This window comes from Hemicordylus capensis, chromosome 7 (assembly GCF_027244095.1).
Source record: "Hemicordylus capensis ecotype Gifberg chromosome 7, rHemCap1.1.pri, whole genome shotgun sequence".
Taxonomy (NCBI): domain Eukaryota; kingdom Metazoa; phylum Chordata; class Lepidosauria; order Squamata; family Cordylidae; genus Hemicordylus; species Hemicordylus capensis.
This window is the reverse complement of record NC_069663.1, coordinates 34717172-34730148: the sequence shown is the minus strand read 5'-3', so window position 1 is coordinate 34730148 and position 12977 is coordinate 34717172. Positions and strand designations below refer to the sequence as shown.

General features: G+C 49.1%; 1 protein-coding gene across 5 annotated transcripts in view; it reads right to left on the bottom strand.

The window, feature by feature from the left end:
- Positions 1-12977, bottom strand: part of RIMS3 (regulating synaptic membrane exocytosis 3) — a 99332-nt gene that overhangs the window by 45964 nt on the left and 40391 nt on the right. The window contains exon 1 of one of the 5 annotated variants that reach the window (XM_053267153.1): positions 11871-12099. The exons of the other annotated variants lie outside the window; for them this stretch is intronic. The gene's annotated coding sequence lies outside the window, so the exon portion shown is untranslated. Of the gene's footprint in view, positions 1-11870; positions 12100-12977 lie in introns of those variants that run through there. 5 annotated transcript variants of the gene reach the window in all.

Below are 12977 nucleotides of genomic sequence, written 5' to 3'. Positions count from 1 at the left end.
TGTGAAGTAGGTTAGGCTGAGAGAGAAGTGACTGGCCCAGAGTCACCCAGCATGTACCATGGCTGAATGGGGATTTGAACTCGGGTCTCACCGGTCCTAGTCCAGCACTCTAACCACCACACCATGCTGGCTCTTTATATCCCCTTTACACCATTTGTGTGGTGCTGTAAGATATTCCCCAGAGGGGATGGAGCTGTATCTGCTTTGCATGCAAGAAGTCCCAGATTCAGTCCCTGGCAGCATCTCCTGGTAGGGCTTGGAAAGGCTCCTGCCTGAAACCTTGGAGAGCTGCTGCCAGTCAGTGTAGACAACACTGAGCTAGATGGACCAAGGGCTAGATGACTGGGGCAATTCTCACGATCAACAAAAATCGGGCTAGCAGTGGCTAGCCCGATTTTTGTTGACCGTAAGAACCACCGGGCTCACAGCCGAGCCCGGTGGTTCTTGAGCAGGTAACCTGCTCGAGAACCCCTGCTAAAAAGCAGGTTTGTGGAGCAAGCGCTCCAGCAAACCTGCTTTTTAGGATCGTGAGTAGCAGCAGCGCACCTTCGCACCGTGCCTACTCATGAGAAATCCCCCGGCTGGGAAGTGAAAAGCCGCCTCCCGGCTCTGGGAGTCTCCCCAGTATGCCCTGCGTGCTTGCGCAGGGCATACTGGGGCTGGCGGGGGCCACACGGCCCCCACCCCCCGCCGGCTCCATCCATCATGGGGGCGGCCGATCCAGCCGCCCAGGGCTCCATGCCCGCTCGTGAGCGGGGAGAGCGGGCTTAGCCTGCTCTTCCCGCTCACTGCCCCAAAGAGTATAAAGCAGCTTCCTATGTAACCGTGTCTTTGACTTCCTGGGCAAGTCTGGCATTGGGAAAACAGCATCCAGATTTCATCCCTGCCTCAAATGGAACCCTGAGGGACCCTCAAAGGTGCATTTATGTGGACCCTTCCCCTCATCAAACAAAGAGGTTTCTCTGCCTGTATTGGCAAAGCTTCCAGCTGCCTGATATGGATTCTGATCTCTCATCAACCGAGCTGGGACTTAATTTTAAACAGCAGACATAAAAGAATGGCAGTGTCTATAAACCTGCCTAAGATCTGACTCTGTGTCCCACCATCGCCTTTAGTTCATAATATGGCAGCAGCCAGAGACAGGGGCACACATCCAGATGAATGGAGCTCTTGTGCATAGGTGCTGTGCACATGCAAGGTTTGCATGCAGAAGGCCCCAGGTTCGCTCCCTGGCCATTCCGGGTAGGGAAATCTCTCTCTGAAACCTGAAGAGCTGCTGCTGCTGCCGGTCAGAGTTGGCAATACTGAGCTAGATGGCCAGGGACCAATGATCTGACTCAGTGGAAGGCAGCTTCCTCGCTGCCCCAAGTTTTTGTTTGTTGAAAGATTTGCATCCCGCTTTGTTTTCTGGAAGCAAGCCGCTAATGGCACAACGGATTAAAACAGTAGAACAGAAGAGGTGGTGATGGCCACTGGCAGAAGGCCAAAGATGCATTCGGGGAGGGCAACGTGGATCAGAGCAAGGGCAACAGCGAAGCACTTCTTCCAAATCTTCAGCCTCTTCATGGCTGCATTTCAGTGGAGGGGAGGATGTCACAAGCCTTTATGCAGCTCTCTCATGTCACTGTGCTGTTTGGCCCTCAGGGGAGAGAATGAGCAGGGAGCTCTCCAGCCCAAGGCGGCTGCTTCTGCAGCCTGGCAAAGTGGAAGGGAGACCCCTGGGCACAGAGAAAAGGCGGCAATAGGCGAGGGGTGGGCACAGCAGAGGAGGCGCCACCCTGCCTCCTGCATATAAGAACATGAGAGCAGCCCTGCTGGATCAGGCCCAAGAAGGCCCATCATCGAGTCCAGCATCCTGTTTCGCACAGTGGGAAGCCCACAGGCAGCAGTTGAGGGCATGCCCTTTCTCCTGCTGCTACCCCCCTGCAACTGCTACTCAGAGGCATCCTGCCTTTGAGGCTGGAGGTGGCCTATAACCCTCCGACTAGTAGCCGTTGAGAGACCTCTCCTCCATGAAGTTCTCCAAACCCCTCTTAAAGTCATCCAAGTTGTTGGCCGTCACCACATCTTGTGGCAGGGAATTCCACAAGTTGATTATGCGCTGTAGGGGGCGACGAGGCTCCCCTGCTGTTTAAGGCTTGATTCCCACCCCCCAGGCAAATAAGCATTCTGTTTTGCGATCTCTCTGAGCTCAGCGTACTGATGATTAAAAGCGCCAGAAGACTGGGGGGGGGGGCGATCCCTGTTGGAGCTAGGACCTTGGCAGCATCTGCTCTCAGCTGCAATGTCTCATAGTGACTACTGGGGTGTGGGGAGCTTTAGGGTCATCATGGATAAAAGTGCTGGACTCCTCCCCTCTTTGTTCTTTCAGGGTTAGTCTCCATGGCTGTTTGTTTTAGTCTCTCTCCCCGTTCAGCCTTAAGCTCAGCTTTTCTGTTAGAGTGCTGGACTAGGAGCGGGGAGACCCGAGTTCGAATCCCCACTCAGCCATGATATTTGCTGGGTGATTTTGGGCCAGTCACTTCTCTCTCAGCCTAACCTTCCCAGAGTTGTTGTGAGGAGGAACTTAACTATGTACACCGCTCTGGGCTCCTTGGAGGAAGAGCGGAATATAAATGTAATGAGTAAATAAATTAAAACATCATAAATAAATCCTTGTTGTTCTTCAGACTTAAAGAACTGTCTCCAGACCGCTTGCTTGGCTGAGTTCTCCCCAAACTGGCTTTGCTCTGCTAATGGGAGCTGAACTGCCATTCTTCCCCTACAATCCCCACATCTCCCTGCGGGGAAGAGGATAGGGTAAGCCTCCAGCCCCCTTACCTGCGGTCAGAGGAAAGGGGCCACTGTCACCTCGTCTGTTCTTCTCAAAGACCACCGGGCATTTTCTCTTGACAATAGAGCAGAGCTGCACAACTTTGGCCTTCCTGAAGATGTGGGAATACAATTCGCATCATCCCTGATTACTGGCCACTGTGGCTGGAGATTATGGGAGTTGTCATCCCAAAACAGCTGCAGGGTCAAAGTTGTGCAGGGTCAAAGTTGTGCAGCCCTGCTGTAGAGAGTCAAAGGGCTTTACGTTTGATACTCAGCTCTTTCCCTAATTTCCCATCTCCTTTCTTTCATTCATTCATTCATTCATTCATTTAACATATTTGTATACTGCCCAAAACCCACGTCTTTGGGCAGTTTACAACAAGATAAAAAGAAAAGTAAAACATCAGTTAAAAACAAAAACAAGAAATTTAAAACACAACAATTTAAAAAAATTAAAACATTATTCTAAAACAACATTAAAAACAATCAAAACAGTATCAGTTAAAAGCCTGGGTGAACAGATGCATCTTTAAAGACTTTTTAAAAAATTGTCAGAGATGGGGAGGCTCTTATTTCACTAGGGAGCGCATTCCAAAGCCTCAGGGCAGCAACAGAGAAGGCCCATCCCTGAGTGGCCACCAGATGAGCCGGTGGCAACTGCAGACGGACCTCTCCTGATGATCTCAATGGGAGGTGTGGTTCATAACGAAGAAGATGTTTTCTTAAATACCCAGGGCCCAAGCTGTTGAGGGTTTTATAGGTACCTTGTATTTTGCCTGGAAACATATCGGCAGCCAGTGTAGCTCCTTCAATACAGGGTAGGCCAGGAAATTTGAGGGTAGGCCAGTATTGTGTCATCCTAAAGAGCCAGCAGGCACAGCTGCCTCTGCTTCTCAGCAAGAGCTTGGGTTGCTCCTCAATCCCCCGCCGCACCCGAGAGCCTCGCTGCCTGCAAGTTTTGGAGAGGAGAGCTGGTCTTGTGGTAGCAAGCATGACTTGTCCCCTTAGCTAAGCAGGGTCCGCCCTGGTTGCATCTGAATGGGAGACTGGATGTATGAGCACTGCAAGAGATTCCCCTCAGGGGATGGAGCCTCTCTGGGAAGAGCAGAAGGTTCCAAGTTCCCTCCCTGGCAGCGTCTCCAAGACAGGGTTGAGAGAGACTGCTGCCTGCTACCTTGGAGAAGCTGCTGCCAGTCTGTGAAGACGATACTGAGCTAGATGGACCAATGGCCTGACTCAGTATATGGCAGCTTCCTATGTTCCTAAGTTGGCCATCTGGACGAATGGTCAAGCTGCAGGCCGTGTGGCTCTCAGGCAGGGCGGGAGAGAGAGGAGCAACCCGAGCTCTTTCTGGGAAGCAGGGGCAGCGGTGCTGTCTTTGGTGCCCCTCTGGGCTCCTTAGGAACAGGGGGGCCTCCCAGGAAGGCGTGAGTGAGAGAGAGAGACCCAACTGGAGAACTTGCTTGCTCCTTCTTTTTCCTGGCCATGAATAATTCACCTCTCCCATGTGATGGACGCATCCATCTTCCAGAGGAAGCTAAATTATTCATTCCACGTCAAGCCAAGCCACTTTGTAATAACCGAGGAAGGTGGCGGCGCCTGGGAAAACGTTTGTCTTTTCAAGAAACACCGCTGTAGATGTAAGGGGCAAGGAAAGATTAGACAGGCTTGCTGGGAGGTGCAGGGACCATCTCTCGCCGGGCTGCCAAGATGCCGGCTCCACCCGGCCAGATTTGAACCCATTCGCAGGGGCAGCTGAGTGTTGCAGCTGTAGCCAGAGTGAGCTAATTGGAACCACAAATTGCTGGTCTTTGGCTTTATTCCTTATTTTAATACAGGAGGGGTTTCCCATTGCCTCCTCCCACGCAGTGTGAGATGATGCCTTTCAGTACCTTCCTATATCTCTGCTGCCCGATGTAGGTGCTTCCCATAGTCTGGGAAACATACCAGCGGGGATTTGAACCGGCAACCTCTGGCTTGCTAGTCAAGTCATTTCCCTGCTGCGCCATTAGGTGGCACGAAAAACTCCCTGAAGCAGCCACCACACCTCTGGGTAGGACTATCTCTTTTCCTGTAGCAATGGAGGAATTAAGGAAGCCGGACAGCAGACAAGAAATCCATCCCAGGCTCATTCTTAGCGAAGGCTTAGGCCAGGACAGGCAGAAATGTGGGGACTGTTCTAGAAGGCCTGGATCCCAGTTATTCTTAAAATGCAAAGGCATCTCTGAGATTGCAGGAAACAATTTTGTTTTTATTTAGGAACATAGCAGCATAGGAAGCTGCCATATACTGAGTCAGGCCATGGGTCCATCTAGCTCAGTATTGTCTTCACAGACTGGCAGCAGCTTCTCCAAGGCTGCAGGCAGGAATCTCTCTCAGATTCCTGGAGATGCTGCCAGGGAGGGCACTTGGAACCTAGATGCTCTTCCCAGAGCGGCTCCATCCCCTGAGGGGAATCTCTTGCAGTGCTCACACTTCTAGTCTCCCATTCAAATGCAACCAGGGTGGACCCTGCTTAGCTATGGGGACAAGCCGTGACTACGGCTTCAGGTGTTATTTGGCCCCAGAGTAGACTGCATCCTTTCTCTGTCCAGCTTCTTAGTTTGCATGAATAATTCAGGTTACAGGATCTGGCTTTTATTAGCAGAGAATTTGGGTGCAGAATTTAGCTTTTCTTTGTGGCACAGATTAAAGGGATCGCTGGCCGACAATCATCTTGCAAAAGTAGGAGGCTTCTCTTTGGAAGGGGAGTGATATGTTGAGCTTAAATGATCGCACATGCCATGCCCGGCTCTCAATTATTGGTCCCATAAATCAACTGCTCCCTGTGAAATTTAGATAAATAGACCTCTCTTGTCAGTCTTTCAGTCAAAGATTTGGCTATGTCTTAAGAGCGTTAACCAGCCACTAGCAGCAAAACGGGCTAGCAGGTTGCTTTTCTGTTCTCTGAAAATGAACAAGGCAGGGGTCTTTTCGCCGAGCTGAACATACATGCCAAAGCAATACTTAGCACAGCGGTGAAAATTAAAGAGTCACATAATAATCCAAATAATGAGGTCCTTAACTGTGTGTATGTATATATATATGTGTGTGTGTGTATTCAATATTCACACACACACACACACACACACACACACACACACACACAAACTTTTTTTTTTAAAAAAGCTTTTATATATAATTGGGAGTTCTTCAAGCCACTTCAGGTGTTATAGACTTAAACTATAGTTAAATTGAGCTATAGAGCAAGCCTAGCCATATCTGCTGAGAAGTTAGACTCAGTGGGTTCCATGGGGCTAAATCACAAGCAAGCATCCATAGGGAGGAGAGCTGGTCTTGTGGTAGCAAGCATGAATTGTCCCCTGTGTTAAGCAGGGTCCACCCTGGTTTGCATTTGAATGGGAGACTAAATGGGAGACTGCAACCTTGGAGAGGACAATACTGAGCTAGATAGACCAATGGTCTGACTCAGTATTTGGCAGCTTCCTGTGTTCCTACATTCCTAAATGTGTGAGCACTGCAAAATGTTCCCCTTAGGGGATGGAGCCACTCTGGGAAGAGCATCTGAGGCTCCAAGTTCCCTCCCTGGCAGCATCTCCAAGAGAGGGCTGAGAGAGATTCCTGCCTGCAACCTTGGAGAAGCCGCTGCCAGTCTGTGAAGACAATCCTGAGCAAGATGGACCAATGGTCTGACTCGGTATAAGGCAGTTTCCTATGTTCCTAGGACTGCATCACAAAACTGTGCATACCGTAAATGAACATGTGAATATGACCAACATGTTTGCGACGTGTATGTTGTACAGAGAATCAGGATCAGGTGTGGTTCCTGTTGAATGTACCCTTGTTAGCAAACTCAGGTTTGCTCCTATATAGTAGGGCAGTTCATTCAATCTACATTAGGGTGAGAGAAACCTCCCACCCTCGTTCGAGAGCGCTGTGTGCCCCCAATTTTCAATCATGTATCAGTTAGAAACAAGGTCAGAGGTGGGGAGTTTGACTGAGAGCTAAGCCCCTGCTGAGTAGGAGGCTCTTTCTCCCTCCCTCGTTCCAAAGCTGGGGACGGGATCTGGGTAGGGCCTGCTCATCCTATCCTGATTCAAGCCTTTCTTAGGAACATAGGAAGCTGCCATATACGGAGTCAGACCCTTGGTCCATCTAGCTCAGCATTGTCTTCACAGACTGGCAGCGGCTTCTCCAAGGTTGCAGGCGGGAATCTCTCTCAGCCCTGTCTTGGAGACGCTGCCAGGGAGGGAACTTGGCACCTTCTGCTCTTCCCAGAGTGGCTCCATCCCCTGAGGGGAATATCTCACTTATAGGGTATGAATAGTCCTACCCTAATGCCAATCAAGTGAACTGCCCTAATGTGTGAACAAAGAAGGAAATGGTTTTCATGCTGAATGCCATTGGGATTGGGGAAGATAGGTCCACTCTCATTTGGACACCCTCATTTGAGAACCCCTGAATTTATTTTATTTATTTTATTTAGCATTTATATACCGCTTTTCAGGCGAACCTCCCAAAGCGGTTTACAAAAAATTTGAATAAAGAACAATATATCAAGCCACACGGTTTACATTTTTACATTTTTACGTGGGGCTTGGTCTCACTTCTTTCTTCTCTCCTCCCCTCAGAGCAAGACGGTCCCCTGATTGCTCTGGGGTGGCAGTTGTGGGAGGGAGGGGCCCTGGAACAAAGGAGATGGATGGTGGCAGCCCCCCAGCCCGTCTCCCTTCAAGCAAATTAATTAAGCAGGTAATTAAATCTGCATATGATTAAGGCTGCATTTCCATGCTCTACTTATTTGGGAGTAAGCCACATTGAATTCATTAGGATTTCTTTCGGAGTAAACATGCATAGGATTGCTTTGCACAAAAACAGCTTTTGGGGGGGGGACATTCTTGTTTTTAGAAGATGCATCACTGCAGATATCTTGGTGGAAGATCCATTCTCTCCTATGAAAGAGTGAAGAGGGGAGACCTCTTCCAAAAAAATTAACTTCCTCTGCACCTGCATGCAGAATAATCTAGATCAAAGGTACCTGTCCTTGGACTACAACTCCCATCATCCCCAGCCACAACGGCTGAAGGTTATCTTGCTGTATTCCATACAACAACCTTGCAAGATCAGCACGTGCCATTATCTCTCTGCTGGAGAACTGAGTAAGCCACATAATCAGTTGATGGCAGAGACGAAATTCAAACCAGGGATTTTTTATTTTTATTTTAAATAGTACCTCAGGCTCAGCCATTACCCCATACTAACAATCATTTTCAAAGAGAATTGCTCTTCATCACCAGTGGCTTCTGAGCTGCTAGCAAATACTTTGAACTGTAGGTTCCTCCTGCATATGTTAAGCCTGTCCCCCCAATGAAAAACAGCTGTACTTAAAAACACATTGGCATCATTTATCTTGCATTGCCATGAGACAAACCCTTCTACCCATTTTTTGTGGATTTCCATTAAGTTTTCCTGCTGGCAAATTACACTTTTTTATGCATCTGCACCTCTCAGATCACATGCTAATTTACTGGCAACTCTAAAAATACCATCTCTTTAGCTGCTGAAATTGGGCCTTCTCTGCATGTGAAGGAGGATGAGGTGGTAGGAAGTTGAGATGGCAGAATGGATGGCCCCATTTTGGAAGATCCCATTTTTAAAATGTTCTTCTTCATGAAAACTTCTTGCTGTCCTGTTCCAAGCAGAGGCAGGGATCTGAGAGAGACAGAGAGCTCAGAAGAAAAAGGGATCAGGACCTTGGATAGCTCTGAGCAAGAGAGCTGGCTGGGTGTGACAGCAAAAGATGGCTGTTGATCCAGCAGATTGCTTGAAGCTGACTGCCAGTTTTTATAGCTACTGCTCATGTTGAGTGCATTTGCCTGGCCCCTTCCCTTGGAGTAGATCTAAAAGGGACCTTGCCTGGTTTTTTAAGCTCTGGGGGACCTCTATTTTGGTTGGCAGACCTCTATTTTGGTTGGGACTTCTCTGAGCCCGATGAAACCATGGCCATGAGGTGGGGCTGCTGGCTCTTGTCCTCCTGGTACAAGCAGTCTAGAGGTGCAGGGTTACCCAAGATCTGAATCACAGGATCTTCCCACCCTGTCTCATCCCTTGAATGGTCCATCCCACCCACCCACCCCCCTTGGGGGACTGGGGTCCCTGATCCTCATGACACCTGCAAATAGGTTCTAGTTGACCTCTCTCCTTGCTGTGCTGCTTATGGGGGTTTTGTTTAAATTGGGTAGAACATTTTTTTAAATGTGGATCCTCAACCCGTAGCCTGAAGTGGTCCAATCTGTTATACCACATCAGTTCTTTATCACTTCACTCTGCTGTGTGGGTAGACCAGATTTCTTTGTGCTGTTGGGGAGGCCACATATTTGGTCTCCTCTGGTAAGGGGAAGTACCAGCTTAAAACTTGTGAAACTTGGCAACACAGGTATACATTTTAAGATAGAACTGTCAGAAATCCATTAAGCTGTGATTCAGATTCAGCAGTAATGCTGCCTGGCATGAGAGTGTTTCTTTGAAGCTACTTTTCTCTGTTCTGAACAGGTCTACCACCAGATTAAAGAAATCTTAGCTGATTAACAGTGAAAGTTTTAGTCAACCGCTTCCCAGCATTTCAGAAGCAAAAAGCATCCTTTAGTCTTTTTTAAGTGATGTATGCCTGTGTTTCAATACTGCAGGTGCTATCTTGGAAGATGCCTTCCCTCCTGTGTGAGACAAAGGGGAATGCCTCTTTTGAAATGGCACCTGCTACCTGCAGTCTTTGTACATTCTTGCATGAAATAATCATTTCTTAACAATTTGCTGCCCAATTAATCACAGGCACCTCTTTAATTGGTCACAAGGTTTTTAGCTGATTTATCAGATTAATTGACTACATGCTGATGCTCTTACCCTCCTCCCACCTTATTTTAAGCCATATTTTGGAGACCCCTCTTCTGCCCTGCCCTGAGAGTCTTTCTAATACAGGAAAGCTACCAGCTTGTGACATACTAGGAAATATTGGTATTCATCTCCTTTTAATCCAGCTATGGTTCCCTCTAACTAACTCTTTACCTTCTTAGGTAGAGGGTCAGACACTCTTGGCCTAATCAACCTCACAGAGTTGTTGTGAATATAAAGGAAAGAGCCTTTTAGGTGGGAAAACCCTGAGCTCTTTGGAGAAAGAGCAGGGAAAACAAAATAAATCCACTGGTCTGCTTAACTTCCCCCTCATTGGTACAACTAAGTATCACAGTCATTGGGCTCCCTCAAAAGCAAGCCTCCACAACTCATAATTGGCTGTGCCTTTAGGAGACTGTAAAGCCAGAAATACAGTGGTGGCAGTGGCACTGGTGAAAGGCAAGCACTACCAGGTGAAAGAGATGGGGTTCTACCACCCACCCACCCCTGCCGGCACTGCCAGTATCTTTTATTTGCAGAGAGGATTTTTGTGCATGGTGGAGGAAGCCAGAGAGAGCAAAACAAGCTTGCACAGACTGCCTTTTCATGCTGATCCTTTGCTGCTGCTTGCTGCTGCTGCTGCTGCTGAGACGCACCAAACCATGGTGGTTACAAATTAGATCATTATACCATGATGCTAATAAGATCACTGGCAACACACAGAGGAAGAGCTGAAGCAAAGGAGAAGGCAGGCAGGCAAAGAAGGGAAGAGGGAGGGGGATCTCCATGAAGCAATTCTAAATCATCAACGGGTTGTCTCTTTTCTAAGCCCATCTTTTACTTTAAGTTGCTTTCCTCTGCTACCTCAGGCTGCTCTAGGTGGCCAGATTTGGCTTTTTAAAAAGCCAAATTCTGGCTTATGGCCCATTTGACCCATGAGTATACCCCTTAGGTTCTGGCCACCCTGCTGCTGATGTCCTTGGGGCAGAGGTACACCCCTGGAAGAAACCAGTCTGTTAGAGAGATGCTCTGCCTAACCGGACGACTTCCGGTGGCTGCCAAGAAGCCTCAGGGCCACCACTGAAGACACTCAAGGGACCAACAGCAAAGACTAGTCCCCTTACATTGGAACATGGGAAACTGCCTTATACTGAGCCAGACCTTTGCTCTGTTTTGCTCAGTATTGTCTACACAGACTGGCAACGGCTTTTCCAAGGTAGGAGGCAGGAGTCCCTCTCAGCCCTCACTGGAGATGCCAGGCAGGGAACTTGGAACCTTCTGCATGCAAGGACGCAGATGCTCTTCCCAGAGTGGCCCCATCCCCTAAGGGGAATATCTTATAGTGCTCACAGATGTGGTCTCCCATTCAAATGCCAACCAGGGTAGACCCTGCTTAGCAAAGGGGACATGCGTGCTACCACAAGACCAGCTCTCCTCCTACAGACCCTTCTTTCACATCAGCATCCCTAAACCAACCCACAAATTTCCCATCCCTTCAGTTTGGTTACCAAAAGGACTGGGAGAGGACAGTCGATCAGTCTCACCCCCACCCCATATCTATATTAGCTCTCTGCAAACCATGATACCATGACCATTCTCTGACTCACCGACTGCGGGGTTCCCCGAATCATTAGAGGCTTATTTTGAAGACAAAGAGACACACAGCACAAGCTGGCAGCTTGTAACCGGGTTCAGAGGTGCTCTCCCTCATTCTTAGATTTCTTTTTAAATCACACATTGGCGGGGGTTCACTAGTAAGTGTGCTCCTAATTTCATGTTCCTGATCTGTAATCGCCACCACGGTCCCTCTTGGAAAGCAACGCTGCTACAGGACTTCAGTCATCTTGACTGCCTGGTGATGGTTGCTGGGTTATATATTTTTAAACAGAGATGCATGCAAACACATCTAGAAATCTCTCTCTCTCTGTGATGGGCTGTGATAGGAAAATACAAAGAACAGACCAGTTGCCTGGCAGAGGGGGGGAAACAAATTCCTCATTACATTTTGACATTTTGTCAACCCTGTACATTCAGAACTGTCAGGGTCAAGGCCAGGAATACATAGATATTTATCTAAAAAGCTACCCTATCTCTGCCCTCCTCTGTCCACACCACCCTTAAGAAATAAACAGCCGTCCAGTTCTGAAGAGAAGCAGGATTAGCCTTACCTGTTGGGTCCTATTGCATCCGGCGTGTAAGTGGAGCCAAGGAAGCAGATTGCCCGCCTGCCCCTCCGTGCCCAAATCAAACCACACCTCCCCTCCAGAAATAGATATGTCTAAGCTTGCCCCCAAATGGAGGGGATTCAGACCCCAAATCTCATTGCCAGAGACGACAATGTAGTTAATCTGCAATGGAGGGAGAGAGTCAGAGAGAGAGAGAAAGGAAGGATGGGGAGTTGGGGGGGTGGTGGTGGATGGATTGTAGACTCTCTTTGCTTAAGCATTACCATGGTTACCTCGCTGACCCAATTCTCCTCACAGCCAAAAGCGGTGGGGGGGGTGGAGGAAAGGGGGGGTGAAATAAGAAATTCAGAAGTAATGTACCAGGCATATGAGAATATGCCTCTGCAGATATGACCCCCTCTAAGAATGAGGCGAGGGGGTGGCGGGGGGGGCGGCTATTCTCACCCCCCACACACACACCCCATTAGACCAGGTCTCTGTTGTTGTTAGTGGCCCACAGAGGTACCAGATGGAGTTACAATCTGAGAAGAGACACCGATGCTGTGAAGACTCTCTCAGCCCCCAGCCCTACATAATACTGACTGATGCAGTGGCAGATACTGGTCAATGAAGTGGGGGGGGCGGAGGGGGTTGCGGGTGGGGGGCAGAGGGCAGAGGGCAGGAGAGAAGAGATACGAGTCATCTCATGTGGTATTCATAGCTCCCAGTATTTGCAGTGGACCTCGAGGGAGCCCCCCCCCCAATGCCCTGTTTTCAATGGGCATTCTTGTAATTCATGTTCGTACATGCCAGCTATTAATCCCTTGCCCACCCACCCCCGCCGCCCACAACACCTTCTGGGGACATGAAGCACCCCATTCTGCCCCAGAGCAAACATTTCCCCGCAGCTGGCTGACCTGTGCGACTTGCTGCTCGCTGGCTTCTGGGTGGGCTGGCAGGCCTCGGAGCCTGCTTTCAGAGCAAGCACACAGCGACCATGAAGGTCCTCTGGGGAGGTCCGGTGGTGGTTGCCACCCGCTCGGTTGGTGGCGACTCCAAACTGGGCCTTTTCTAGGGTTGCCCGGGACTTTGGAAGGCGCTTCCTAACAA